General features: G+C 41.4%; 1 protein-coding gene across 6 annotated transcripts in view; it reads left to right on the top strand.

Annotated features, from left to right (window-relative positions):
- The first annotated feature begins 220 nt into the window (after positions 1-220).
- The window catches only part of TAB3 (TGF-beta activated kinase 1 (MAP3K7) binding protein 3), a 71,788-nt gene continuing 45,486 nt past the window's right edge, over positions 221-26,522 (top strand). For 5 of the 6 annotated variants that reach the window (XM_030575425.1, XM_030575435.1, XM_030575429.1 and 2 more), the window contains exon 1: positions 222-397. The gene's annotated coding sequence lies outside the window, so the exon portion shown is untranslated. Of the gene's footprint in view, positions 398-26,522 lie in introns of all 6 variants that reach the window. The other variant, XM_030575441.1, reaches the window with a different exon arrangement.

Here is a 26,522-nt window from a genome sequence, read left to right as displayed (position 1 = left end):
TTGGGCCCACGCTCGCTGCAGCGCCCGGACAGCCCCTGGCTCACCCCTCCCCGCCGCACGTCGCCGAGGGCCTTTTTCTCGTCAAGTCTCGCGATATTTGGACCGGCGGCCAGCCGGCCTGGGCAGCGCCATGTTGGCGCCTGGGCAGAGCGGGCTGGGCCCCTCCCCTTGACGCTAGGCCGCCCGCCCGGATCCCGGAAGCGCTTTACAGCCGCGCCCAGTGCTCTACAGTCCCCCCACCCCGCCCCCTCGTCTGAGCTCGCGCTGCCTGGAGACCAGTTCCCCGGTCCCCCCGCCGGACCCAGGAGGAGGGGGGCGTCCCGGGCAGCCCCCGCCCCTCCCCCGTGTATTGCGAGGGGGAGCCGGGCATGCTGCCGCCGCCGCCCCCCAGCGCACGGTAAGCGGGCGGGACTGTGCTGGTCGATGGGTCCCGGCTGCGAAGGGGCGCGAGGGCATCGGTGCCCTGGGGCTTGGCGGTGAACCGGGGGCTGGGCTGGGGTGACTGTTCCTTGTAGGCTCCGAGCCGCGGGGTGGGGGGGAACCCGCCGCTCCTCTGACGGGCTGGGGAGGGGGTGATGGATGCGTGGTGCCCCCTTCGTCCTTCCTTCCCTCCCTCCCTCCACACACTCTGGACAGCAAAACTTGGGCTCCGTGTGTTTGGGGGCGGCGTGGGGGTTGCCTGGTGATGCCGCGCGGGTCTGTGACTGGGAGGTGGCTTCTTGCGCGGGCCACAACTATTGTCTGGCTGTTTCTGGTGTAAGTCATTGCAGGTGGGAGAGTTGCCACCGCCTCTTTCCACTCTTCGGCGTGCTGACTCTGCAGCCTGCTGCTGCTGCGGGTTTGGCTCTGGCCGTAGAAGGGGTAACAATGGCCTGGTTGTGCTCTGTCCGGACGCCTCTCCCAGAGCTGGACTTGAGCTCCTGTGTGTTGTGTTCTGCAATCAGTCAAACATAGCAGAGGGGCAGACAGACCCTAATTACGCCTAATATAGATGCTTTGCTGCTGTTTTGAAATTGCTATTTGAGGGTGTGTTTACACTTCCTTCAGACAGGACATGTAATCCCATATCAGCTTTTTTCCGCAGCTAAGACTTTTTTTTTCCTTTTTTGCTTCTGTTTAATATGCCCAAGAATGACTGTATTTTAAAGTTGCAGAAATGTACTATACAGTTCCTTTATCTTTGGAAAAGTGGCATGGCCTATATGTGCCAGGTTTAAAGGTGGTTCTTAATAAAGTAAAACAAGACACTGTACTAATCTTTCTATAAGTCTACGTAAAAGTGGCTGTGGAGATTATTAAATGATATTGTCAGTTAACATCATTTGCTAATTGTCTTATGTCCTATTTTAAACTGAGGAATCATTTAAAAATGGTAGTTGCTTTTCTAATTATTACAGTAGGCTATGCAGTGAATATTTGTTGCTGAAGCTTTGTCAGCATGATTTTCTACAATGACTTTCATTTTTCATTTTATATGAACATTAATAGGACAAATCTCACTGCTGATTTATCAACTATCAGTGGAGAATCTTTGTTTTTAGCTCTGGCATACAGTATACAAAAAAAAAGTACAAATTGTCAATTGTTAGACTGGTAGCCTATAACTGGTATATATGAGCAGTTTACATTTTGAGTATTTTTTAAATTAAACCCTCTTACAAGGGAAAACATACCTTTTTTAAAAAAGTTTATTTTGGTAGTTAAACTACTGATTTTTTTCTACTTACAATAGAATAACATAACAAGCTTTCCTTTCCTAAGTAAAACTCCTGAAGTTTCTGTTTGCAAAGCTTCTGTTCATTTTATAAAATGAGTTATAAACGTAGTAGAAAAATGGGGTTTGTATTTTGTGTTTTAAGTATCTATATTATAAAGTGAAACTATAGCTTTTACTTGTAAAATAAAAATTCTCCTTCTCTCCTGTTCATGTCATTTTATATTCTGCAGGTTAAGTTATGAATTGAACTTGTGATAGTGAGGTTGCACGCATGGTGCACTACTATTCTGTCTTGTGCATTACCAAGGGATCTTTGCTGCCTTGTATAATAGTGGGGTGGCTTATAAGAAAAAATAACTATTGACTTGACTGAAGCTGTGTCATTACGGCAGAATGAGAATGGCCACTGTGAAATGTCACACTGCCTAACTCAGGTGTTAGGCTCTGTCTACACTACTGTGGTAAGTTGACCTACATTTCACAACTTCAGCTATGTGAATAACGTAGCTGGAGTCAACTTAGGTCGAGTTACCGCGGGGTCTGCACTGTCTGGTCGGCTTACCTTACTCTTTTTGTTGGGGGTAGAGTATAGGGGTCGACTGGAGAGTGATCTGTTGTTGATTTGGCAGGTCTTCAGTAGACCTGCTAAATTGACCACCGGTGGATGGATCTCAGGGCTTGTCTACATCAGAAAGTTGCAGCGCTGGTGAGGGAGTTACAGCGCTGCAACTTTGAGAGTGTCCACATCTGCAGGGCATCACCAGCGCTGCAACTCCCTCTTTGCAGCGCTGGCCGTACTCCCGTTTTGTCTCGGGTGTAGAGGATCCAGCGCTGGTGATCCAGCGCTGGTAATGCAATGTAGACACTCACCAGCGCTTTTCTTGACCTCCGTGGAAGGAGGAAGCCTCTGGTAATCAAGCTGGTTTCCTTTCCCGGTTTGCCCTCTCGGTCCCGGAGCCAGCCAGCAAACCGCAGGGAAGGAGACCTGCTTGCTCGGGGTTCCGGGACCGAGAGAGCAAACCGGGAAAGGAAACCAGCTTCGCCGCGGTTTGCTCTCTCGGTCCCGGAACCCCGAGCAAGCAGGTCTCCTTCCCCGCGGTTTGCTGGCTGGCTCCGGGACCGAGAGAGCAAACCGCGGCGTTCCCGGTTTGCTCTCTCGGTCCCGGAACCCCGAGCAAGCAGGTCTCCTTCCCCGCGGTTTGCTGGCTGGCTCCGGGACCGAGAGAGCAAACCGCGGCGTTCCCGGTTTGCTCTCTCGGTCCCGGAACCCCGAGCAAGCAGGTCTCCTTCCCTGCGGTTTGCTGGCTGGCTCCGGGACCGAGAGAGCAAACCGCGGCGTTCCCGGTTTGCTCTCTCGGTCCCGGAACCCCGAGCAAGCAGGTCTCCTTCCCCGCGGTTTGCTGGCTGGCTCCGGGACCGAGAGAGCAAACCGCGGCGTTCCCGGTTTGCTCTCTCGGTCCCGGAACCCCGAGCAAGCAGGTCTCCTTCCCTGCGGTTTGCTGGCTGGCTCCGGGACCGAGAGAGCAAACCGCGGCGAAGCTGGTTTCCTTTCCCGGTTTGCTCTCTCGGTCCCGGAACCCCCCTTGAAGCCGCCCAACAGCGCTGCAGTGTGGCCACATCTAACACCACTTGCAGCGCTGGTTGCTGTAAGTGTGGCCACTCTGCAGCGCTGGCCCTATACAGCTGTACTAATACAGCTGTAACAACCAGCGCTGCAAAATTTTAGATGTAGACATGGCCTCAGAGTGTTGATCCTGGATGTAGTGTAAATGTAGCCTTATTGTATTAACAGCTGAGAGTTCTGTTAACTGGAGCCTATGCCCCTATCAAGCCAGTCGGCTTGAGTTAGTGTTTTTTTGTGGTGTTGGGACTTGAGTTAGGGACAACACTCAATTTACAGCTCAAGTAAACTTTGCAGTGAAGACAAGCCCTGAGGCTATGGGTTTGCAAATAAGATGAAAAAGATGCTGAAGGAGCTCTTGAAGTAGGAGACATTGATAAGTCTTGATAGCCTAAATTGTATAGCTAAAAGTGATTTTATCAAACTGGCACTTTGTCCTAGGTGTTAATAAACTTGTCCATGCTTATTGATCTAGAAAGTCTCCTAAAAAGCAGGTTTCTTAGTTTAGGTGAACTGCAACAAAACTTCATATTGGGGTATTTTATCACAGGTGGTCCTGGCAAAGAATTTTCAGCATCCAAGAAAAGTAGTGTATTATAATGGTAGAAGGTATTGGAGAAATTATTAATCAAGACAGGTTCTGATACGTTTCTAGTTCAGTCTGTTAATTTACTGAATATGATGCAGGACTTAATAGGTGAAGTTCTGTAGGCTGTGTTATGCAGGAGGTCATATATAGGTAATCATAATGGTCTCTCTCTTGGCCTAAAAATCTGTCAGTATTAAGTTGAAGTATGCATAGAAAGTCTTTTTATGTCTCAGTTTTTTTTAAGCCTAAAACACAGTTCTAATCTGAAAACAATTTCATAAAAGTAGCAAGTAGTGTTTTGTTTGTCTGTGATTCTATATTACATTTTTCTCAATTTACAAATACGTTTTTTCCCCTAAGCAGCAACTTGTCTTGGAATCTGACAAGATTCCTTTCTTGCTTTTGCATTATCATAGATAATAAAGATTCTGCAGACCAAATGATATTTTCAATATTGCCTCCGCTAACCCTGTAGCTTTAAGTGGACTTGGTTAGGATGTAACTGAGATCCATGAGTTCAAGACAGATGCCCCAGTCCTGCAGAGATTTACACTTGTACTTGACTTGAAGTAGGTTGAGTAGCCTCCTTATAGTCTGGCCTGCTGAAACTATATTTCTGGTGGCGAGACACCATCCAGATACAAACCAGTCAGGTTTTTGAGTCCTGTAGTGTGTTGTTAGGACTTGTCAGTGTCATCTTATGCCCCCTTTGATATGGAAACACAATCAATAATAAACATGAACCTCCTAATACTATTTTTACTGAGAAAAAGTTGAGAATAAAACTTGTACTTGTAACCAGTACATCTCTAAGTTGGGTAACATTGAGGTTTTTTAAAAAAAAGTTTTTATTTTTACAGCAACCAACAATCAAACTACTAACTCAATGTTTGCTATACTTAGTACATTTTTTTGAAATCTAAAGCTGGTAAGTTTTAGTGAATGTCCAAAACTAATGAGTATATATAGTTCCAAACTTAATAAAATTTGAGTATGTTAAATGGGTTGTGTACACTTTCTCATGCTTTACTGTAGTTGAGTCTAGTGACCTATTTACTTTTAGAAACATCTTTCCAAAAATGTAAGATGAGCTTTAATTAATATTAAGAATCTGGAATAATTTCTTGTTGTAGTTGAACCACGTAATGTGTCCAGCTTGAATATATCAAGAAAAACATAGATTTTTGTCAAATAATCCAATAAAACATACATAATGGAGAATAAACCCTATGGAGAGGTTTCCTTTTTGTGTATCAGAGCCTCCATATTATTTTTTTCTTGGGCACCTTTTGAACTTTTCATTGGGGGTAATGACCCAAATGTATAAAATAAAAATTTCTGCCAATGTTTGTGCGTTTGCAGTTATATTCCCCCCCCCCCTCCGCCCTTTGGTGTGTAGAAGGCTCACAAAAACCAAGTGGGCAGTTATACAGCGGAAGCAGTAAAGTTGCCTAGGTCAGTGTAACCAAACTAATATTGGATGTTTATTTTCAGCAACAAATAGCAGCAAACAATCAGAGGTTAGTTACTTTTTTTCAGTTGAAGGTGCCCTTTTAATGGCTGTGTAATACATATCTTCTGCATGCTCCACATTTTAAAAACAATATATATTTTGTGCTATCTGTCTGCATCAAGAATATGGGAAATGAGGCTTTCTTGTGAAAGACTGATGATAACCGTTTTGCTGAGATTGCATGCTAATAGATGTCAAATGCCAATTCATATGTGTGAGGGATTACAGCTAAATGAGGAGAGAGTTAGACAAAATAAAAATCCCTCCTGGAGGCTGGGGCAGAAATTTATTTGACTGTCAGAAGTGCTTTCTCAAAATTATTTTCAGAACAAGATACTCAATAGATTCTGCTGAACCTCAGATAATTTATTTAAAGCAGGTCTTGCAAAGGAGAGCGAATGCTGAAGATGCCAGTAACTGTCTGCAAATTTGTCACATATCTGTCCTAAATTGAACAAATTATAGGCTAACATAGATGCAGAAATGTCTGTGATATTGAATGTCCTGTTCTGTCTACTTCATGAAGAATAAGCAGGTATCTTGGCTGTAGCCTCATTCTAGTATCAATCAATACTTAGAAGATGGGGTTCTGATGTTAACATTTTCATGCAATGGCTCTCAATCTTTCTAGACTACCGTTCCCCATTCAGGCATCTTATTTGCCTTACGTACCCCCAAGTTAAACCTCACTTAGGCCTGCTCTACACTGGGAGGGGGATCGATCTAAGATATGCAACTTCAGCTACGAGAATAGCATAGCTGAGGTTAATGTATGTTAGATTGACTTACTTTGCGTCCTCGCGGCGCGGGATTGACGGCTGCCACTCCCTCTGTCGACTCCGCTTCCGCCTCTCGCCTTGGTGGAGTTCCGAAGTCGACAGGGAGCGTGTTCGGGGATCGATGTATCGTGTCTAGATGAGATGTGATACATCGATCCTCGATAAATCGATCACTACTCATGTATCCGGCCGGTAGTGTAGACATACCTTAAACTACTTGCTTGCAAAATCAGACATAAAAATACAAGTGTCACAGCACACTGTTACTGAAAAACTGCTTACTTTCTAATTTTTGCTAAAGAATTATAAAATAAATCAATTGGAATATAAATATTGTACTTACATTTCAGTGTATAGTATATAGAGCATTATAAGCAAGTGATGGCATGAAATTTTAGTTTGTACTGGATTTGCTAGTTCTTTTTATGATGCCTGTAGTAAAACTAAGCATATGTGTAGATGAGTTGATGTACCCCTTGGAAGACTTCTGAATACCCCCAAGTGTACATGTACATCTGGTTGAGAACCACTATTTTAATGTCTACCAGGCACTTAGATTTCAGAAGTTTGCCACTTGAAAGACTGAAAGAAGTAGGCTAAAGTTGAAGAGTGCATACATATTCTGGATAAAGAAGAAATGTATGATGCTGGTATAGGTATTATAATCCAAAATTTTTGTAACACTGGGTCTTTAAGGGAAAAAGAGAGGTAAAATACTAATCTTTTTCCTTGATTCTGTCCCCTCTTGTACATATGTTAGACCTGATAGATCCCACTACATATGTCTGCTCTTCAGTTTACTGAATGTTTTAATTGACCCAGATCCAACAGGTGAGCAGACCTTTTCCAAAATTTAAAACAAGTTTTTAAAAACGATAGAATTAGTGCAGTAAAGTTCAATTGCTTGCAAATATAATTTGCATAGTAAGTAGACTTCATAAAATCATGTGTCAAGTTTTACCAAATAAGTTGATCCAACAAGCTGGGATTTTTTTTTTACCCTTATGTATTGTCTTACAATGACCAACATAACACTGTAATCATAGTTCAGTAGTTTGACAGTATCATATAAAAATGGAAGATTGGTTGTATGACAATGAGAAGATTCTTAGAGCACTTTATTAAAAACCTGAATTGTGATTGTTGTGGACTTTCTGAAGTCCAGCTTAGAGATTGCTATCCATATTCTTAGTTGCTGTAGGGTTTAGATGCCTGGGAAGTGGCAGTAGACTGTTGACAGAAAGCGACAAAAGAAATCAGACATTTCTTTTTGTGAATGCAGTCTAGGAAAAAGACTCCTGCGGCAATTTTTATATGCTTTCTATATTTTTTGCACTTCCCCTCCTGTTAAAATAAATACGAGAGCTTCAGTCTGCCTATCTTTGTCTCTAATCCACTCTGTTAAGTTTTTATTCTTCCTTTGCTTTGAATACCTTGTTTCCCACCCATTATATGTGTTTAGAGACATGTCCTAAAGATGAGCTTTTATCAGTTCTGATAAAATGCTGTGGAAAAAAATGGCTCGCACTCCATTTGTTTTATTCTTTATTTACTTTTTTGTAATATATGATACGAAAAAAACATAAACTGTAAAATATGTGGATTTATGTTTTCATTATGCCAAGAAATATAAATCCCCAATAGTATGAACATGTATTAAAAAGAAACTTCTGGTCATTTCCCTTTTTTTTACAGTGGTTGTGATAAATGTTAGGTGAGTGGCAGACACCAATGATTTGATCAACTTTATGTATCCTCTCTACACACATGCACATCGTACATCATTTGAAGGCTTATTGTGTCTTCTACAAGATAAAGTGTGATGTGGAGCAGTCAGATGGTGCTGTTATCATAGAAACAGGGATAACCAATGATACCATCAGCACGTTAAAATGACCACTTTGGAATATTTGCATTCAAGACATAAAATTGGATTTCTTTGTGGCCTCAAAGCATCACAACAACTGTCTGGTAAAACAAAATATAAGTTTGTACAGGTATCACTGAAATGTAATAGGGCTGGTGATATTTCTAATTGTCGTCATTATCATAACTGAGGCCCTTCCAAATTTATGACCATGAAAACCACATCACAGACCGTGAAATCTGGTCTCTTTCACCCTATACTATACAGATTTCATGGGGACCAGTGTTTCTCAAATTGAGGTTCCTGACCCAAAAGGGAATTGTGTGTGGGGGAGGGGGAGAGTGTCACAAGGTTATTTTAGAGGGGTTGCAGTGTTGCCATCCTTACTTCTGCGCTCCACCAGCAGCAACACAGAAGTAAGGGTGGCAATACGATATCATGCCACCCTTTACTTCTGCACTGCTGCCCTTGGAGTTGGGCAGCTGGAGAGCGGCGGCTGCTGGCTGAGGGCCCAGCTCTGCAGGCAGCAGCGCAGAAGTAAGGATGGCAGTACCATACCATGCCATCCTTACTTCTCCACTAGTGCTGATGTGACTCTGCCTTCAGAGCTGGGCTCCCAACAGGGTGGATTTGATTTAAAACACTAGTCAGGAAGACTTGATTTAATCATAGATTCCTACATAAAAGTGCATTCTTGTTGGTTGGTCTAACCCAGGGGTCGGCAACCTTTCAGAAGTGGTGTGCCAAGTTCACTGTAATTTAAGGTTTTGTGTGCTAGTAATACATTTTAACGGTTGTAGAAGGTCTCTCTCTATGTCTATATTATGTAAATAAACTATTATTGTATTGAAAGTAAATAAGGTTTTTAAAATATTTAAGAAGGTTCATTTAAAATAAAATTAAAATGCAGATCTTATCAATGTAGTGTGATCCTTGCCTGGGATCCTTGTCTGGGGTTCCAGCCACCAGCCCCACTCAGCGCGCTGGAACCCCAGACAAGGATCCCAGGCCCTGCTCAGCCCACTGCCGGTCTGGGGTTCCTTCCCCCAGCTCCTGCCAGCCGGGATCCCGGCCGCTGGCACTGCTCAGCCCGCTACCAGCCTGGAGTTCTGCTCACCCAGGCAGGCAGGAGGCTGAGTGGGGCCGACAGCTGGAACCCTAGACAAGCAGCAGGTTGAGTGCTGCTGGCACCCCGCTGAGAGCTGCCGGCATCCCAGACTGGCAGCGGACTGAGCTGCTCAGCCCGCCGCCGGCTGAGTGAATGGAACCCCAGGCAGGCAGCAGGCTGAGCGGCTCGGCCCGCTGCCACTCTAGGGTTCCAGCCACCGGCTCCTGCCAGCCGGGGTCTCAGCTGCCGGCCTGCTCAGCCCACTGCCAGCCTGGGGGTCCCCAGGCCAGCATCGGGCGCTGAGTGGGGCCGGCAGCCAGGACTCCGGCTGGCAACGGGGCAGCAGCCGGACCCCAGAGCAGCGGTGGGCTAGCCGCTCAGCCCGCTGCTGAGTGCCATCAAAAATTGGCTCGTGTGCCACCTTTGGCATGCATGCCATAGTTTGCCAACCCCTGTTACAACCTTAGTACATATTCTTCACAACTCAGATAGATGTAGGTTTCATTTTTAAGGGTACCCACTACATATATTTTTAAGTGATTTATTTTGAAAACTTTTCAGATTAGTTTTACAGCTATATCAGAAAATGAATAATTGGTTATTTCATTTACCAAAGGTAATTGAAGCAGATATTTATGAAGTCATTGGGAGGTGAACTATCTACAATTCAACAGGTTAATCATTAATATTTGGAGGATTTTCTTGCCATGGTGTATTAGGAGGAGACCATCACCAGACAGACATTGAAATTGTTTTATTTAACTAAAACTAATATGTATTCTGGATTTTTTTTCTTCACAGCAAACATATAGTATTATAACAAAGCAAGCATATGAATTTTTGAATTTATTTAAACATTCACGTCTTTAAAATCCGGTTTGTTTTTGTTAAGATTGTTTTTAATTAAAATAGTCTTTTTTTTTTTTTTTTTTAATATTTCATTTAACTACATCAGCCAGGTCAACATGAGAAGCTTAAAATATTGGCTTCTGCTGCGAACTCAGTTGTCTTCACCTTCATTTTTCTGTTTGTTCATAATCGGGAAAAGAAAAACAAGCTTTCCTGCTTTTTCAGCTCCCAAACAATTTCTCAATTTGGAATGAATTAGTCTAAAGGAAGAAAATATTCTTTCTACACCGACAGAAGAAGCTACTGCTGTTAAGTGAGATTATCACTTCAACAGTCTCTGAATTCAAGTGCTTAAGTGGCTTTCACCAGTTCACTGGTGTGACTTTCTTTGAAACATCATCAGCAAACATATATTTCTTGAATGGTTCACCCTTAGCTCTGAAGTATATTATAGTTGGCATTATGGAGGGATGATTGCTGGATGTCCATGTCGAAGCCAGCTCCTCCTCTTCAGCAGTTAAGGTTTGACGCTAGTACTGAATATTGAGAATATTTGCAAGAAAATGAGAGAGAGAGAGTGCTTGTCCCATTTGTTTTTTTAATGCTTGTAATTTAACTCTGTCATTGCATATTTCTCTTTTTAAGATCTCCCAGCGTTCTTCTCAGTTTTCAACAGCGTCAGCAATAAAACAGCTATTTCCCTGCATTTTGTTCAAGGCTACAGAAATAGGCTTCAGGGTACTCAGCATGTGTTCAACATTTCTCTTAAGACCAATGTTCAGAACTTTGGCTGTGACAGTTCCATACATTTTTTCACGATTTTGTTCACAAACTGTCGCCAGTTCCTCATATAGTGCTCAAAACAGTCCACTACTGAGTTCCATCACATGTCTTGTGGGAGAGTTAACTTGGTTCGTCCCACTCTTTTTCAAAGCAGCTGTTGTAAAGTGATTGTTACGGAAGTATTTTGCAATTTCAACATTATTAGCCTTTATTTCTGGAACACTGAAGTCTTTGGCTAGGAGGTGCATCAAATGAGCACTGCAGCCGTATATTATTAGCTTGGGACTCTCTTCTAAATAATTTCTTCTCATCTTGGATACATTTGCAGCGTTGTCTAGTATGCAGCTTGGTCACAGACATTTGAATTTTTAACAGTTTGTTATAGCTTTTACTGCTGCCACTTGTAAGTATTCTGCTGTGTGTGCATTTCCTGATGTATCAATTGTTTCTGTAAGTATGACATTCCCTTCTTCTGTTGTTACACAAGCACATACAACAGGATGATTGTGGACATTGCTCCACCCATCAGGACTCAAGTTAACAATTTTACCCTCTAGACCATTTGCACACTGCTCAATTTCTCTTTCATACACTTTATCCAGCAATTTGGTTGTGACATCTACCTGTTGGGTGGACTGTATCCTGGTCTTAATGACTGAACCGTGTTAATGAAGTGTGGGTTCTCAATCATATGGAAAGGAGAGTTTGTTGCATAAACAAACTGGGCAGTTTTTTTCATGAATGACCTCTTTTTGTAGTCTTGCTGGTTCTTAAAACAAACGTATCTATCATTGTTTCTGGATGATGATGATTTTTTTTTCTCTTGATATACTGTGGCTATGTGACATACATGATACTGAAACACTGTAATTGGCAGATAACTCTGAAACTATAAAAGCAGCAAAGAATCCTGTGGCACCTTATAGACTAACAGACATTTTGGAGCATGAGCTTTTGTACGTCAGATGCATGTAGTGGAAATTTCCAGGGGCAGGTGTATATATATATGCAGGCAGGCTACAGATAATGAGGTTAGTTCAGTCAGGGAGGATGAGGCCCTATTCTAGCAGTTGAGGTGCGAAAACCAAGAATGGAGAAACTGGTTTTGTAGTTGGCAAGCCATTCACAGTCTTTGTTTAATCCTGAGCTGCTGATGTCAAATTTGCAGATGAACTGAAGCTCAGCAGTTTCTCTTTGAAGTCTGGTCCTGAAGTTTTTTTTGCTGCAGGATGGCCACCTTAAGGTCTGCTATAGTGTGGCCAGGGAGGTTGAAGTGTTCTCCTACAGGTTTTTATATATTGCTATTCCTAATATCTGATTTGTGTCCGTTTATCCTTTTCCGTAGCAACTGTCCAGTTTGGCCGATGTACATAGCAGAAGGGCATTGCTAGCATATGATGGCGTATATTACATTGGTGGACGTGCAGGTGAATGAACCGGTGATGGTATGGCTGACCTGGTTAGGTCCTGTGATGGTGTCGCTGGTGTAGATATGTGGGCAGAGTTGGCATCGAGGTTTGTTGCACTTTCACAGGCCTTGGGTGGCAGGCCAGTCCTCGCCCACAGGCAACCTGCCAACCTGAAACATCTTCTCACCAGTAACTGCACACCGCACCATAGTAACTCTAGCTCAGGAACCAATCCATGCAACAAACCTCGATGCCAACTCTGCCCACGTATCTACACCAGCGACACCATCACAGGACCTAACCAGATCAGCCACACCATCACCGGTTCATTCACCTGCACGTCCACCAATGTCATATAAGCCATCATATGCCAGCAATGCCCCTCTGCTATATACATCGGCCAAACTGGACACTCTCTACAGAAAAGGATAAATGGACACAACTCAGATATTAGGAATGGCAATATACAAAAACCTGTAGGAGAACACTTCAACCTCCCTGGCCACACTATAGCAGACCTTAAGGTGGCCTTCCTGCAGCAAAAAAACTTCAGGACCAGACTCCAAAGAGAAACTGAGCTTCAGTTCATCTGCAAATTTGACACCATCAGCTCAGGATTAAACAAAGACTGTGAATGGCTTGCCAACTACAGAACCAGTTTCTCCTCTCTTGGTTTTCACACCTCAACTGCTAGAACAGGGCCTCATCCTCCCTGATTGAACTAACCTCATTATCTCTAGCTTGCCTGCATATATATACCTGCCGCTGGAAATTTCCACTACATGCATCTGACGAAGTGGGTATTCACCCACGAAAGCTCATGCTCCAAAACGTCTGTTAGTCTATAAGGTGCAACAGGATTCTTTGCTGCTTTTACAGATCCAGACTAACACGACTACCCCTCTGATATCTGAAACTATAGAAAATAATGCTGATCTTGAAGGTGGATACTCTTCAGAATCCTGTAGAGGATGGATTCTCCTAAACAAAATAAGTCAATGCAGTTACTTTATTATTATTACCATACTGCTCATTTGGTATTACTCATTGTATTCACTGACACTCAGTACTACTTTAAAGGTGAATTTGTAAAAGGAAGATCTGCCTATTTCAGCTATGTATTTTTTATCACAACTGCATCTAAAATGATAGTACACCTCTACCTCGTTATAATGCGACCTGATATAACACATATTTAGATATAACGCAGTAAAGCAGTTCTTCGGGGGGGCGAGACTGCACAATCCAGTGGATCAAAGCAAGTTCGATATAACGCTGTTTCCCCTACAACACCGTAAGATTTTTTTTTTTGGCTCCCAATGACAGCATTATATCGAGGTAGAGGTGTACCATAGAGTAACAACTATATTTTTTGCTCAAACAGAAGAATTCAAGATTAGTCCAGAAGGAAGACGGGCAGTCTTTATGAAAGAAGTATGAAATAAAAAAGTTTAGCAACCTGAAGATCCTGCGTGTTCAGACATGTTCCTTTCATCATCTTCAACACAGCTTCCTTCTGAGAAGGAACACTTCTCATGATGTTGTTTCATTCAGGCAACTAGGCCTTGCATTTCTTTGTTGCACAGTTTGCATTTTGCACACAAGCTTGTCCAGTTCTATCCCACCCCACCCCCCAACAATCTGCTGTTCATTGAACTTTTTGAAACACTGCAGTTTTAGAGAGGTAAGGGATTGACTCTGTGTACACAAATTTGCAGAGGGACTATAGGGTTGAGGTCTGTTTCTCACCTCTGTATGTATTTATATTTATTTATTTATTTTATTTTAAAAACATTTTTTGTTGTTAACAAGCATGTTATCTCTGAAGACACAAATCCACAGTATGAGAACTGCAAAACTAAGCGTCTCTAATGCTATCTTCTAAACTGAGCACTGAGTCCCAATGGGTAGATAGAAAGATTACTTCAGTTAATCTATACAGAAGCCCCTGGAATCCCATAAAGTTGGGTCCCCAATCCAAGAACTATTGGAACTCTCAACTTTTCTTAAACATTACATGAATATATTGTCTCATACTATAGAATTAGAATTTATAATACCTTTTCCATGACGAGATATCTCTGAGCTATAATGTATCTTATCTAAAACTATCTTTAGATAGGTTTTTTCCCGAGAAAGCATTTTATCAAAAAAATCTGATTTAAATAAAAGAATCTGATTTTTTTTTAAAAAAAAATCATTGATTTTTATCCATCCTGGTCTGTTCAGAAAATGAACACTGAGACCCAACTTATATGGCAACATCTCTCTGTGTGCATGGGAGATGTACTGAATTATGTGGCATAGTTAATTAATAATTTCAATAATTTTCAGTTATACTGAAATATTTCTAAAATACTTGAAGGTGGAAGTTAGTCTGGAAAGTGTATTTTACTGATCACTTGTCTATGGGAATTTGCGACTTCAGATCTGATAGTCTGCACGTCTTAATTGTCTAATTACCTAGTGGTGTTTACAGTATTAACAGTAAACATGTACTATACAAAATATTTGATGCTTTATTTATTTTCAGTAAGTGTTCTGAAGATAGTTTTATGGAGTATATCAGGGATCGGCAACCTTTGGCCCATGGCCTGCCAGGGTAAGCCACCTGGTGGGCTGGGCTGGTTTGTTTACCTGCCACACCAGCAGGTTTGGCTGATCGTGGCTCTCACTGGCCACAGTTCGCCGTCCCAGGCCAAGCGGGGTGGCAGGGGGCGGCGGCCAGCACATCCCTGGGTTCACGCTGCTTCCCGCTGCCCCCATTGGCCTGGAGCGGCTTACCCTGGCGGGCCTCAGGCCAAAGGTTGCCAATCCCTAGAGTATATTATTGAGAGATGTTACTGCAATTCCTTATTGGTATTTATCCAAGGTTTCTAGATATGTAACTTTAAATTTATTAACAAATGGGAAGTTGGCGGAGTTATGAAAAGCATAATAGGGAAATGTTTAATTGTATACATCTTACTAAACATTACAATTGTGGAAAAATTAGGAAAACGTTAAGCATATGTTGGCTGCACACATTTGCTTCTATGTTTTATGAAATAACTTACTTCCATGTAGCTGAACTGGATGTGGCATTCCTCATTATAGGCAGTAGTGCTGATGGAATCCTAACCATCTGCAGTGGATAACCTTCTGGTGGTATTTTTTCATCATCAATCAGGTTACCCAAACGATACGGATGTGTGTATAGCTGCAGCTGTGCCATGTTTCGGACCCTTCAGGGTCCACTGAGGGGATGTTGTGACATCAAGTTTGCTACAAAATTGTCGATCTAAAGAGCCACAGTTATACCAACTCCATTGTATGGAAGTGAAACGTGGAAGGATGAAGAACACTTCATGTTTCTGATTCTTGTCATCTTCGTCAGCTGGTGCATATCAAGAACGAGATCAAAAATGAGATAGTTGAAATCAAATCTAGCAACCGCCTCCATCAGCATTTGTTTAGTTTCAGTGGCTTTCTTGATATGGATACATTAATAGAACAGAGGATCAACAAATTCTGAAGTGTGTACACCAGTAAATGCTCCTATGTGACCAATAATTGCATAGGTGTCAAAATCTTTTTAGTGGCAAGGCAAGATTGCCAGTGATGGACATAAACTGAATATACAATCAGTCCACCTCAAGCACCTTGCCAGAGAGAGATCCAGGTGGAGCTCAGTTTGTGAGACTGTGTCCCTTTGGGATTTGCCATGATGATGGATTCCCTAAATTTGTGAGAAGTTTTATTAAAATTTACAGCATGTTGCATACAATTTAAGTTTAGATATTGGCGGTAATTGTCGTTCACAATGGAGTGTGCTAATTGTTGCCAGATTTGACATGTGCAGTATAGTGCTTAACAAAAGATACAAATAAGAAACATGGCTTTTGTCAACACTGTAGTTCAGAATATGAAACTGTGACCTAAGCTAAATGACCACTTATTTAATTGTAGACTCTTTTGGTTCTCATGCTCAGTTATTCTTAGAAGTTGTTAATGTAAACATCAGAAGGAAAAACTTTAATGCCTGTTTGGAAAACTGCAGTCTTTTAGACAATGACAGCACTTGGAATATATTTACTGATTGTTTTGTTTGTTTTGAAAACTGTGTAGCAAATTGCTCTTCTAATCAGAATAAATGCTTTAGAACCAGAGAAGAAATGAAGGCCCTGCTTCTGCAATCTTATTCTTCTGGGCAGATCCTGGCATCCATGCTGAGCACCACTAATGTCAATATGGGCTGAGTGAGTAAGCATCTGCACACATGGATCTTGATTGAAGGATCAAGGCCTCATGGATTTTTTTTTTTTTTCTTTTCATAGCATCCATGTGAAAAATATGTTTTTACTAGGGCTGTCAAGCGATTTAAAATAATGAATTCCATTTAATTGCATGATTAAACAATAGAGTACATTTAAATATTTTGAGATGTTTTCTACATCTTCAAATATATTGATTTCAATAATAACACAGAATACAAAGTGTACAGTGCTCACTTTATATTTTTTATTACAAATATTTGCACTATAAAAAATAAAAATACTGTGTATACTCATTCATAAGCTGCATATTTTTGGTAAAAAAAAGTCATGCATCAAAGAGCAGGGGTTGGCTTATAAACAGGTCTACACCAAAATTTGATGATTTTAAACTCTGTGAAATCATTGAATTGAATATTTAATACGTTCCCATTTTGTTTACCTGGAGCTTCTGCAGGCATGGAGGCCCTCAGCTCCCTGTGGCCGCGGTTCACTGTTCTCAGCCAGTGGGTCACTTCCCGCACCTCCCATTGGCTGGGAACAGCGAACCTCGGCCACAGGGAGCTGAGGGCCTCCATGCCTGCAGATGCTCCAAGTAAACAATGTCCTACCAGTGGCTTACCCTGATGGGCAGGGGGAGCCAAAGTTTGCCAACCCCTGAAATATAGGGTTGGCTTATGAAAGGGTCATACATTTTTTGCTCTTTTTACCTAACCATCTTGGAGGTCGGCTTATAAACGAACGGGCTAGTGAACAAATATGTAAGGCAGTATTTTTCAATTAACTTAATACAAGTATTATAGTGTAATCTCTTTATCATGAAAGTTGAACTTAGAAATGTAGATTTGGGAACAAAAAAATAACTGCATTAAAAAATAAAACTATGTGAAACTTTAGAGTCTACAAGTCCACTCAGTCCTACTTCTTGTTCAGGCAATCACTAAGACAAATTTGTTTACATTTGCAGGAGATAAAGCTGCCTGCTTCTTGTTTATGAAGTTATCTGAAAGTGAGAACAGGCATTCACAAGGCACTATTGTAGCCAGCGTCGCAAAATATTTATGTGCCAGATGCACTAAAGTTTTTGAATGCCGTTATGTAACAACAACAAAAATCTACATTTGTAAGTTGCATTTTCATGATAGAGATTGCACTATAGTACTTGTATGAGGTGAATTGAAACATACTACAGTATTTCTTTGTTTACAAATATTTGCACTGTAAAATGTTCAAAAATAATATTAAGTGAGCACTGTACACTTTGTGTTGTGTTGTAATTGAAATCAGTATATTTGAAAATGTAGAAAAACATCCAAACATATTTTAATAAATTTCAATTGGTATTTTATTGTTTAACACTGCAATTAACACTGATTAATCATGACTAATTTTTCTAATTGTGATTAATTTTTTTGTTAATCACGTGTTAACTGTAATTGACAGCCCTAGTTTTTACATTAATTTTTCTGAGTTGAATCTTTAAAATATTTTAATAAGATTAACTTTTGCATATATCACATTGAAAAAGTAGGATATTTTCACAATAATGAAGAGCTCCCCAGATGGTGCAAGCTCCTGCACATACTAGCTGACTTAATTGAGGTGCCATTTGATGTAGGTGGGCTTCTAGGGTCAGAATCAAAATGTGTAAATGTGGAAAATTTACAGATGATTTGGTTGTGACTTTGTAGTTAAAGTTTCATGTGGGTGTTATGAGCCTCATTAATTTAACACTCTCCTCACCTACCTCCCTACTTTGAGTTAGGAAAGCCTTTTCACTTTTCTGGTTAATGTTGGGGAGGACTAACAATATTTACATTTGATTAAATTCTGCAAGTGACTTTTGGATTATAGCTGTTTAAAAATGACCGTGTGAACATAACACTTACTGGAAAGAAGACCTTATGGAACTCTCAAACAATATTTTCACGTTTCTCCAGCAGTCTATAAGGAACAGAAAATATTTAGCTGAGTTCATTAGCTGCTTAACATGCTGCTAATATTGAAGACCTATTAGAGTAATATTGCCTGCAGTGATACCTGCCCTGTTGTGTGGGGAGACAAAGTACTAGCCAGGGATGAAAGGACAATCCTTTCATGGTTTTTCAGTGTTTTCTTTCTGATGTTTTAATGAAAGTCTGTAGCTGTTATGATGGCACATAAAATCTTAAAATTGTGACCTAAATTACAGTGATATCTGAGTTTGTGGAGAGTCTGAAGCAATGAACTCGTCCTCTTATATAGCTGGGTACTAACTCACTAGCCAGTGATGATACTTTAAATGCCAACATTAGTAAATATTTCCTTGCTCATGGAAACATGTCAGAATAAGAGAGTCATGTTATGCATATCTACACCAGTGTTGGCCAAAGTAAGAGTAGGTAGCCAAAGGGGGGAGTAGTTAAAGCAGCCAAGAAGATATTAAAATCAATGTTTTAACATGGTATCACTGCTGAAGATAAACTTGACTGTTTGTCAAGTGGTCAGGGACTGGATGTTTAATGGGGGGAGGATTTTACCTGAAACAGTGGCCTAACAGTCTAGACGGGCAGCATCTCAGCGCCTTCATTTGGTCATGAAAACTCATGAATCATGCCAACAAAAATAAACAAATCTAAACTCTCATCTGACACCCTGAGTGCCCTGGTATGTGTTCACAAGCGGTACTGCCAGGGGTGCCAGTACTCAAGGCTGAGTGCCACCTAAAGATCATATGGCCCATTCATTGAATGACGCAAGGGTCCTGTGGGGAAGAAGTGTGTGGTCAGGTAATCGGCTATATCATAATGCTTGTACAAGGGAGTCAAATCAAAATTGCATAGCCTTAATTCTAACATTTGCTAACTTTTAAGTGCTTACTTTACAACTTTAAATGTTCTTTTAACATGTTTTTACATAATTTCTGAATTTAAAAAAGCTTTAAAACCCCTCAGAAATTCTGTGATGTGGAACTACATTGACCCCAATTTAGGTCATCTTCAGGGTTTGGCCCTTTACATCCACAGCATAGACTTCTACCACTTTGAACTAATTTAATAACTGGTACCATTAATAGGCTATTGTTCTAGATGTGGACACATTTTGGGTTACACAACTTTTTGTCAAAGCAGATGAATGTAGAGACTCTGATTCAGTTCTAGGTTCTGAAAAGGAATGTGCTCGAGTGGTTAGATTCTTCTGTTCCTTGTGCTCCACTCTAGTTCCCTTCTTCTCCACAGTTTAGGCCCTAATCCCCCATATGCTTGCTTATACCACCTTTCTGGTCCTGTTTACCCCTACCATTCTCACCAGCTCCTGAACCCTTCCCACTGTCATCAGCACTCCATATTCCGGTGTGGTTGCTTTTTCCTTTTCTTCTGTGTTGTCTCGGTGCAGCAGACAGAGGCATTGAAAGGAGAGGAGACCATCTTAGCTCTTAATTCCTGTGCCCAGTACTACAGAAACCAGGAGGAGCAATTGCAGAGAAACACCTGCTCAACATTTGCGTTGCTAGTATGGAGCATGCTCAGTCACTCTGTGGAATGGCATATGTTCAGTCCAGTTGGCACAAGGCAGCTCTAAGGGGATGGAGCATGAGGAGTGCACCTGGGATCTTCAGAGAATTTAGCTTCCAAACTCTGGCAAGTCTCTAATGAGCATGTGCAAGCTGTGATTGATTATTTATTTATTTATTTACATAACTTGGTGAAATTTGGGTGGACATCCATGGTGACTACAAAAGGTGCAGCTCTAAGACCAGGGTGACACTCTTTCCCTACCTCAACCAAATTTCAAACCCTTGCTCCAAAGCCTGGAGGCAATAGTTTCTCAGTGAAACTACTACGATTTTTTTTTAACATGAGCAAAACTTATTTTTCCCCTAATCTTGTTCTTGTATATGGCTGATTTTTTTATTTTTTTTTTTTAAGCTGAAACTCACCAAAAAAAAGTGAGGTTGACTGAAGCAGACATCCAGCATGGAAAATTTCAGCATAATAATTTGGCAAAAGGATAAGCATCTGAAAATAGGGTCTTACAATAGGAAGTGTTGGACAGCTTTACTATTGAGGATGTTGCCTGCCTGTGTATTATAAATTTCCTTAGGTATATGTCCATTCTCCTACAGGTATTGATATTCTAAACTGAAATGTGTATCAATTAACAGCTCTTCTAGCACAGATCTGTTGCTATCTTCAAGGAATTGATTGCCTCCTTAATAAAAATGTGCTGATTGGTATTTTACTCGGTAGTGTTGAGATCCCTTCATATTTACTATAGTGCTCCTTTGTGCCTACAACTTTAATTAAATAGAAATACATTTAGCTATATAGTAATACTCAGTGCAGTCAGAGAATTCTACTCTTGGTTTTTAGATTTGTTTTTTTAATTGTTTCTGGACAGAAATATTGTCAAGTTTAAATCCAGAGTTGTTATGTGGCAGAGATTATATATAAACTTTTGATAAATTAAAATGGAAAGGCTTAATGGGTCATCTGCTATAATAAAACTTCTAAGGATGGTATAAGTAACATTTGTTTATAAAATACAGAAAAATTGCCATTATCTCAGTGAAAGGATTATCGTGATGTCCACTTCAGAAGTAGAAGACTCTTAATCTGTTAACTTACTGCTATTGTTTTTAGTGTTTTCTTTGTGACGAGCTACACAAATAATTCCAGAGGAAGTAAGTTGGTCTCTGGGCCCTGTAAAGATATGCTTTGCTGCTGCCATGGAACAAGTAGTGTCTTCTACCTCTATAAGAGGGCAGGCAAAGCCAACATATTAATTTAGGTTAAAGTTCAGTAGTGGGGAAAAAATGAAACTTTCTATCTATATAGGTTTTAAATAAAAACAATTATAATAAACCTATAAATAGGTTTTTACAAGTTCTCCATCACCATAGTATCTGAGCACATTAATATAGTAAGCAGTTCTGCTAGTACAGATAGTATTGACTGCATATATTATTTGTCAAAATAACACAATATAATCATGCCAGTTTTAATTTATTTTGGTAATTTATTTCAAAATACCTATCAACAAGTATGTCTGTAATAATACAGACAACAAAAAAGATTCAGGAAATGTTTTTTGACAAATAGATTCCTTATTAGGCATAATAATACAGAACTTTGAGTAATAATTCATTCAAACTACAATACAGAAATGCATTTCCTGAACCCCTCAGAAACAGTGCAAAGGCTTGCGGGGAGTCAGGGTAATGGAGGAGCTGAGGGAGAAGGAAGTCATTGCTGGGAAGGAGCCTAGGAGTGAACCTGGAGGGTTGGGTATAGATGGGAGAAGTATGGAACATTTTGGGGGAGGGGAGGGATTGTTAGAGAGTTGGAAAGCCTACCCATGAAGACCCTGGCAGACCCCTAGCAGCTCCCAATCAGTCAGGCACATCTGCCCCCGCCCACATGTGTCCCAGCACACCCATTCAGCTGCCCCTCCTCTCCTCGTCCCCATGTGTCCCTGCACCCCGACTCATTCAGCTGCTACTCCCGTCTAGCCTCACTAGTCCTTCTAAACCCCAGTCTGTGACCACCCACAGCAGCCCCGTGTACCCCACTCTCTTTTCCCTCCATCCCATATATCTGGTGCTGCCTTACCTGGCCCTGCAGGCTGTATACTGTGAGGAATGCAGCCTCTGCTCTCTCCATATCAGCTGTTGACTGTTGCAGCCCCTGAGTCAGCTGCCTCTGTTCTGGCATCACTGCAGCCCCTGGTGAGCGAAAGATGTAACTGTAGAACATCTCTGGCAGAATATATTTTCTGTGGAAAATAAAAATATCTGTGGGACACATGAATTCTCTGTGTGCACAATGGTGCAGATTTCCCTCAGGAGTAATATGTCATCCCTGCTTGTGTAATTTGGGGGACTGAAGCTGGGATCCTCAGAAGTAAAAGTAGGCACCTCCACCACTTGGCCTAAACCAGATGTCTTAGCATTGAAGTAATAGCAGAGTCATGAACCTCATAGCTGTAAGAGCTATACTGTGTTAATGTGGATTACAAAAGTACCCAATTTGAAACATTTCTTCTGAAAGACTGTTGGCAAAATGGAAGAGTTGCCTTCATTATATTACAGACTTGGGTTCTGTATTCTCTACTCCCACCGCCATCTGAAGTGCCATTGTGCAAGCTCCTTTACCTTACTATAAAATTAGTGCATAGTCCCCTTCCCCACCCCTAAGGGATGAAACCACGGCTCATTTTAAGCGTGGTTAAGAACAAAAACATTAACAGTAGCCTGTGGAAGAGCTGAGACTAGAACTCATGTTCTGTGGGTTTGCAGTTCAGTACATCTTCTGCTAAACTGCATAGCATTATATGTGGGAGTTCTCTCCTGTTCTGTTCTCCAAAAATGTGACAGGTGAAATGCTGTATCACTATGAGATTGCATATAATGGGCCAAAATTGTGGTGGTCATGAAAGCTGGCAAAGCTGATGGTATGCCTGGTTAACTTCGGGGTTCTTTTTTTCCAGCCACATCATGTATTTCATGAATTGCTTAATCAATAGCTATAGGTTGTGTGTACCAGCAAGTAAGCCAGTTCATGCCAGATTGCCATACAACTTTCTGGCTTCTGACATTTGGTTTATATGGTAGTATATTGTGGCTGGGGAGTCCTTAATTCCGTTGCTGTCTGGTTGAAGTAGAAATTTGTCCTAGCTTGCATCTTTTTGAGGCCCTGCAGAAATCTTCTGACAACCACTCTTCAAGTTTATGCAGCTGAGTTATGGGCAATGCATGTTCTTTCTGAACCCAAATGGGTTATCTGGGCTGTCAAATTGCAATGAAGCTTATATTTTTATCATAATTTTGGTCCCACAGTATAGAGGTGGGGATCCCTCATTGTCTAGTGGGAGATCATAAGTACTCAGAGAAACATTCATTAATAACAAAGGGGAAGTTTTGTTAGTATCTTACTTATTTAGAAGATTTGAAATGATTAAAGTTAAAATGCCATTATCTAAAAGCCTTGCTTGTTGCAAGGCTAGTATTGGTGATTTTAAACCTCCTTCTGTTGCTTCAAAACAATGAAATAAAAAAATACAGTTAACTCCAAGTAAAATGGCTGTCTTTGAGGGGACAGACATATGCCACGGTCATGATTCTTATTAGGGGATAAAAGGCCCATAGAAAGGAATATCAGTTTTGAACCTGATATTATATTGTTAATGAAATGTTCCCAACTTTTTTCCCTTAACAGCATCCCAGTGTATTGGGCAACCTGAGTATGCATCTGTTCCTAGCACTACTTAAGTTATGCTTGTCCAGGCACAATCTGTGTGTAGCAAATTTGCTTTGACAGCTTCAGAGAATTTTAATGTTCTGTGGCAGAAGAGGAAGAAGAATAAAAAGAAGATAATTTTGGATCCCATTTAGATCTTGATAGATCATGAGAATGATATCGTCAGCTCTCTTGGTCTGGAGGCCATTAATGAAAAGAACAGAGAGGCCTGGGAAGAGATTGAAAAAAGGAAGATGCAGGGAAAGATGGATGCCTCTTAGAGGATGTGGAATCAATAGTTTAAGGCAATGACTCTTGTGGTGCAAATAAACATACTAACACACTTGCTCCCAGACCACAGATGGAAACTCAACAGTGATCCAGCCCCATCTCCCATCAGTGTCAGAATATGTTCAGTGGCAATGATTCATTTCCTTCTTCTAAAACAAAGGACTCTGTCTCAGAAGTGCAGTCCTGCTTTCTATGAGTATTGTGAGGACAACAAGAATTATCCCCGAATGTGATCTCAGCTGTTAGTAAGCAACATATTTGCTTTAAATTTTCTTTTCCATTTCCAGCATCTGCTCTGTTTTTGAAAAACTTGTTTATCATTGTTGAATGAAGAAAAACCTTATTTTATAATATAGTTTGTCTGCACAGAATCCATGAAAACACTTTTCAGTCATAATCCTTTTATTACATACAGCAGTCATTAAATAGCAGCAAATGAATCTATTTTTTAAAACTACAAAGGAGTAAAAGATCATGTAGCATAAGCACAGGAACATGGAGATCTGTGTCCTCTTTGTATCTACTACTACAGTGTCAGTATGAACAAAATACTGGTATGTGGCATCCCTCATCATGCATACCTGCACAGTGTGTCCAACAATTGTAGTAATTTGCCTAGGATAAAAGGGAAAATCTCAATTTGTGTTCTTGGTTGTGTTTTCCCCTTTGCTCACAAATGTTATGGAGGATTTAGCCAAGACTGTAGAAACATATGTCAGGTCAATGTGATTTTGCTTCAATAGGCATCTACATCGACCCTCGGGATGCACTTAAATACCTATCTGGCACTAGAGAGGTTGTAGTTAAATTGCCAATTGTTATCATCTCGTAATCTTAGTATTGCAAGGCAACAGAATGTAAGCTAAGGTCCCCAAGGCATTTAGCACAGAAATACCACATTTCTTCATTTTACTGCAGGAGTGGCACCGTTATCTACTCTTTTTTTTTCTGCAGATTATCTAATTATTTAATATTCTGGTATCCTGAATCATGACAGGCGAGCAAGTGAAGCACCTTTGTGATCCACCACATCTTTATTTTATGATTGTAGAGCTCTACAGATTGAGAGGGGAAATGAACAAAGAATTGGGACATGATTTCCATCAGTAGCCCCAACATACTTTAAGAAGTCTCAACATCATTCACGGCCCTCAGTTACTTGATTGACATTGCTAACTTTAATGATGAATCAGTAACTTTGTTGCTGTACTATTTCTCCCATTGCCTTTCCCATGCCAAAGCTTTCAAGTGATGGTCTGCATTCTTGGCTAGTCTCCAAAGTGCTATGACAACTCATGTCCAGAAGGACAGTCTTTCTCATCTGAGAGAATTTCAGTTGTAAGGTAGTTGCTAATGCCACACATACAGTCTAAAGTGACTGGTTGTATTTTGGTGTCTTGGCCAGTTGCAGTTGGTTTAGATCATTACAGTTTTGTCCCAGCAATGGGCTGAGCTCTGTTTTGCCGAAAGTCCGCTTTCTTTGTGGTTCAGTTCGGCATTTTAAATGGACACAATTCTGTGTGTTCCCCTACCTTGTTTTCAGGTTACAACTGACTGTTCTTTATAGTGTAACTATCTCTGCCCAGTCTGCTTCCAAGCTGGAAAGCAGCAAACTCCAGAATCTGGAGGATGTAGTAACCTGCAGTGCTAGGAATGTCTCCACAACAACTGGTCACTGTGATCATTGAGGCAGGAGATGGAGTTTTGTGTAAATCACCCTGTAATCCTAGATGGATAATTTAGGGCAGGTTGGGGACTCTTAGAAAAGAAATACTCATAGTCATATGGCATTGTTTCCCAGAATACATTTACTTGCTGCTACTAAGTGGGGTGGTAGGTATGACAGAAAAGGTGCTACATGTATACACATGAAACCATATCGTTTGTATCCAGTTGCTGGAGTCTCAAGATATTTCAGTCAGCAAACACTTTTGTAGATACCACAGTTCCATAAGTTTGTGGTTGACTTCACCTTTTGGTAGAGAGGGTAAAGAGATTTATCTGGTATAAGTCTTGGAGAAAGCAATTTTTTGTTAGGGTTACACCAGGGGTCGGCAGCCTATGACACGTGAGCCAATTTTTAATGGCATGCGACTGCCTGCTGGGACTCCGCATGCCATTAAAAATCCTGCCAATGCGGCAAGCTGCGGGGTCCGCGGTCCCAGGCCGGAGTGCCAGCCCGAGCGCAGCAAGCCGCTGCCACCTCCCCCGCCTTCTGCTAGAGCCCTGTTGCTGCGCGTGCAGCGCTCTAGGGGCTGGGGCTAGGCGCTCCTGCAGGGCAGCGTTTGGCTCTGTGGGGAGGGAAAGAATGCTCCCAGTTCATCTGGAGCCCTGCTGCTGCGCACGCAGCTCTCTGAGGGGCAGGGCAGGGCAGGGCTATGCGCATGGAGGCAGCAGCGGCAGGGCTCCGGATGAGCGGGGAGCCTCATGGTAAGAGGGCCAGGTTCGGGGCCGGCTGGGGGTGGGGGTTGGGTAAGGGGTGGGGGCAGTCAAGGGACAGGGAGCAGGGTGGGTGGGATCCCAGGG

Source organism: Gopherus evgoodei, chromosome 1 (genome assembly GCF_007399415.2).
Source record: "Gopherus evgoodei ecotype Sinaloan lineage chromosome 1, rGopEvg1_v1.p, whole genome shotgun sequence".
In the NCBI taxonomy this organism is placed as follows: Eukaryota; Metazoa; Chordata; order Testudines; family Testudinidae; genus Gopherus; species Gopherus evgoodei.
Note: the sequence above shows the minus strand (reverse complement) of the source record. Positions and strands in the feature narration are given on the sequence as shown.